General features: G+C 36.0%; 1 non-coding gene across 1 annotated transcript; it reads right to left on the bottom strand.

Annotated features, from left to right (window-relative positions):
• Positions 1–4,282: 4,282 nt before the first annotated feature.
• On the bottom strand, positions 4,283–4,348 carry LOC148122175 (small nucleolar RNA SNORD42). Its single transcript, XR_015737958.1, has one exon. It is a non-coding gene; the product is annotated as a small nucleolar RNA SNORD42 (small nucleolar RNA).
• Positions 4,349–4,906: the final 558 nt, after the last annotated feature.

Raw genomic sequence — 4,906 nt, 5'->3', positions numbered from 1 at the left:
TATTGAAATCAATAGAACTTGTCAATGTTACTTCACTGACAGGGACATTCTTATTACACAAGGTTAAAAGTCCTTCTTTACTGGATAGTGACTTGTTTAAACAGTTCTTTTATACAACTTGTCTACTCTAGAACACTAAATGAACAGTGTGGTCTTCCCATCAGAGACTGGTCTTCCACAAGTGTCTTGCACAAGTTAGGAGATCAGTCCACAGGCTCTGTGATAGTGTTGAAAGTCTTTGGAAATGTTGGTCTTGGTCCTGTGTAACACCTGCTTTGTTGAGACAGGGCAGTGTGTGGAGCATACTTAGTGTTTACAAGACTGAAGTTTTGAGTGCTCTCAATACAAAGCAAGAGGTTGAGCATGGAAATAGGAAGTAAAGGAGAAAGAAAGAAAAAAATGAATATTTTGATGACCATTATTTAACAACTATATGATATTATTGGAGATAGTAAGATAATCCCCCTTTTTATAAATTCAAACTACAATTTACAGCCGTTTAAAACTGTGCTAGTAATTGTCCAATGAATCATGAACTGACAAAGAGTTTCACTAGGCTATAACGCCATTCTGGTCAGTTGATTTTATTCTATGAGCCTTACAAATAAAAAAAATTGGTCCATTTACTTCTATATTTTTTTACAAGAAAGATAACTGGTTTCTGGCCTGACTCAAATACTCTGAGAGAGAAGCCTTGACTGTTTATGATTCTAATCTCATGGTTCACTTGAACAATTCTTCCAAATCTCTGTTTCTCTTACTTAAAAATTTTGAAGCTAAAAGTAGAAAGAAAAGAATCTGTAACTCTGTTTTTCATTATTGTATGGAGCTATATATCAAATATTTGGAGGACAAATCATGACCTACACAACCCTGTAATAATCAATGAACTCAGATGTCCTTAGTTTGCCCCTGTGTGTACAGTACCATCACAGGAATACACTTGAGGGATATATTGTGAGCACAGACTGCTCATTTATTTCCTGACCACCCAGACCCAAATCATCACACAACTATACTAATTGCAACATTGTTTGATGTACTAGCTCAGGCATCTTATTTAACTCTTACATCTTAAATTAATCTATTTCTATTAGTTTGTATTTTACCACAAGGCTGTGGCCTACCAGTAGGGTTCTGTCATCTGTCTCCTTCAGCAGCTACATGATGTATACTTGATTCTCCTTTCTTTCTCCAAGCATTCAGTTTAGTTTTCCTGTTGACCTCTATTCTGTGCTGACTTAGGCCATTGTCTCTTTTTTTATTCACAGCATACAGAGGAGATTCCCACTCGAAAATATCTGTTAGGTTGGGCCTCAGAAGAAGAGAACAAGGGGCAATATTTTCTTCAGAAATATTGAATCTATTTTTACTAATAATTTCTTATCCTTTTTTACTTTAACAGCACTCAGGATCAAACTTAAAGCCTTGTATGCACTAACTATGCTTCATACACTGACTTACTAAAAGTCAGGAGCAAAGGAAATGATAGCCACATTATTCTGTAGCAACTTCAAAATTTTGTTAGAGTTATTGGCATCCTGCTCAAATATAAAAGATAAGGCACTCCTTCCAGAAATGGATGTGATTATCCATTATATGGAACAAAATAAACTAATTGCAGGATGACAAAATACGGTATATTTTCCATTTTTTCTTAAATGTTGCTTAAAAGTTTTTCATAGAAAAGAAAAAAGACTTTCATTTGAGAGGATACTCTCCACAGTGTGACAGTATAGGCTGCATTGATGATGGGTTTCCCAGCTGAGGCTGTCCTTCTATTACATCATTGTTACCTTTCTTTAATAGTAAAAACAGATTCAATAATACCTGCCTTTCAGGGACCCTACAATGAAATAATCAGTAAAATAATTATCATCAATAATCAGTCAAACTTAGTTATTAATATTAAGGTAGTAATTGAAATTGATGCATTTTCAGGTTACAGGAGAACCCAGAATTCCAGGATAGTGATAAAAACAAATAGATGGTATACCAGGGCCTCTGTTTGCCCATTTTGTTTCTTTTGATATGATTAAACTATAAAGGCTTCTTCAACCTCAAAACTGCCTTGAGCTGTAGGATGCAGACCTGAGTGAGTGCTTGTTTGCACATGCATACACATATTCATGGGTGCTGCTACAAATGTGTGTAGGGGTGATCAAACTTTAGGTCTAGAATCCCACATGAAAACAACTGTTGTCATAAGGAGCCATCCACCTGTCTTTTTGGCATTGAGTCTCGCAGTGGCAGGACACACTTTAAGAAGACCTCATCACCATTGGGGTTACAGTCATATGCCACTATAATATTCCTTTACTTTTTTCCTGCAGTTAATAGATTATTTTATTTTCAGAAATTTGCAAACAGATTTTAAGTATTTTTACCAAACAGAGCAGTGAATCATTGGGAGTACGCACCTTCACACGTGCACACACACAAAGACACATTCATAATGCACACTCATTCACAAGAGTAAAATATGTAATTTGAATTTATACTGAACTATAGGCTTCATAGAAGTGTGTGGACTGGAATTGCAGACTATTTAAAGATAAATAATAATAATTCAAATGTTTTTAGATAAAAATAAAATATAACATAAATAAGAATAAAATAAAAATAAAATATAAATAAGAATAAACTATGAACAAAAATATTTCCTGAAAATAATCAAGATTAAATTTATAATGAATAAAATTTACATGTTTAAGTTATATAGTTGAAGTTCTGTCAGTACACAATTAACTTCTTATCTTATGTTGTGTGATAGTGATGAGACCAATGCCAAATTAAAAGAAGAAAAGCATTATCATGCCCAATGATTTCAGGAAATGCAGGCCAAAGTCATTTAGCAACATGTTCTTGGGGAAAACATTACACAGTAGGGGTGTGTTGTAGAGGAGAGATGTGCAATAATTCCTGCACTGCTTCCTGTCTCTTCCCTTTCTCTCTCTAGCAAAGATAACAGACACATTGGCATAATAGGAGTGTGTTAAATAAGCACCTTAGTATCACCTTTAGTGTTAAGGATCAGGTCTGTATGTTTGCATTATGAAAACTTGCTCTGAGTTTTATTTTCTTGCAAACAAGCTAAGATGTTGGGGGAGTGGAGCAGCTTGACCCCTAATTAGCAAATGATTGGTTCAACCTAGTTATGGCTTTTTCAGCAACAAGGTTATCAAATAGGAGCCTGGAAGACTGCTATATAAAGTCATTTTGAAATCTCCATGAATGCCCAAGGAAAATCATTCAACCATTACAACTAAATGATTGGTGACTCACAATTGGCCTATGGGAAGCTGAAAAAAGACACAGTGGCTGGGGAGTTCAGAAATACCAAGGACAATAAGAAAAATGGTAGAAAGAGAACCAGCAAAAGAATGTTGAGAACGAAGGCTACAGGAGAATAAAAGGCTTAAAGAGATAGATAAACTGTGGTCCATGGTTATTTAATGCATTCCAGAGAACTCTTATGCCTCTTGGCGCAGGTACTAAGACTCCCATCTAAAACCCTAACAAAAACATTTTAGAGTATCAAGGAATTCGGACTCTGTAATCTCAAACAGTGACTGTAAACGCCTGCTGCTGTTAGGAACTAGAGAATCCTGACCTCCTAAGCCTGTACTGAAGCTACTGTTAAGGCTGACATATCTTGATACCTAGGCCTGATTGGATATAGTAGCACCATTCTCACCTGTTGTTGGAAGATTCCCAATTTTCTGGACCTACACAAGTGTAGTAACTCTTAGCTTCATCCTGCAGAAGAATTTCAAAAGTTGTCAGCTGCTGATCCTAACAGTCTACTTACTGAAACTTTTCCCTCCTACTCCCAAACATTGTAAGGGACACAAGGTGCTGAAGACCAGAACTTGAGGTGCAGCCTCTATGCTCCTTTTCCCATGTGGGTAGAAGAAAAAGACCCAGCCTACTGCTTTGTAACTAGTCTGAATATCAGTCTATTGGATGCTGTCAGCACCCTTCAGGACAGATAGCTGCTCTCCCTGTTTAGCTAATCTCTGAAATATCCTATTAGACACAGTCGGGAATATTCAAGCAATTCTAAATGCTGAGGAATCGACAAGAAGATTAGACAGCACAAGTGTGTTTGCATATTTTACAAATTCAAAGAAAAGAAAAATAAAAAAACAAGATGTTACATATAAAAAGAAACATTGTTTCATATACAAATGTGCTTTTTTTTCTAAGTGGAGAAGAAAGCCTCAGAGTTGGATACTCTCACAGTCCCCAAGTCCTTCACATTCCTCCCCTCCTCCCTCTGCGGCATCAGTGGTACCTTTGCTGGTGTCATTATTTTCCAAACATTTGAGTTTTCCATCATTTGCATACAATTGTGTTCTTAAGATGAAAAAAATCATCTAAAATGCCAATCAAAAGTTGTCACATAAATTGATCACATTTTTTCATACTTCTCTTTATACACATACAAGCCCCAGAAGTTGGCACAATAATATTTTGTGATTTGCTTTGTTTTCTGTTTGTTTGTTTTATTTTATTTCTTGGTAAATATGGGACCTACTTACTTCACATTGTTTCTTATGTATGCTTTGTCATCAGGAAGCAAAAAATATTTTTGCAACACATAGTGTTTCAAATCCTGGAAATAGATGCAGTTCTTCATTCCTTTCTACCTCCTCTCTCTCTTCTTTTCTTCTTCCCTCCCTTCCTTTCTATCTTCTTATGTCCTTCTTCTCTCTGCTTCTGTTTCTTTCTATTCTTGTTGCACAGTTATTCTTCAACAAACCCTCCTTTTTTAAAAAAAAATTCACCCAACTTCAGTTTACATTGTAATTGAGGGATGCTAGCCTGAGCAGAGGGCTGGGATGAAGGACACAGCTTAGGTTCTACAGACATTTTCCTCAGAGTTTTCTTGTTTTCCTCTCAC

The sequence above is a fragment of the Myodes glareolus genome, chromosome 5 (genome assembly GCF_982192425.1).
Source record: "Myodes glareolus chromosome 5, mMyoGla1.1, whole genome shotgun sequence".
Taxonomy (NCBI): domain Eukaryota; kingdom Metazoa; phylum Chordata; class Mammalia; order Rodentia; family Cricetidae; genus Myodes; species Myodes glareolus.
This window is presented reverse-complemented; position numbering and strand designations above follow the sequence as displayed.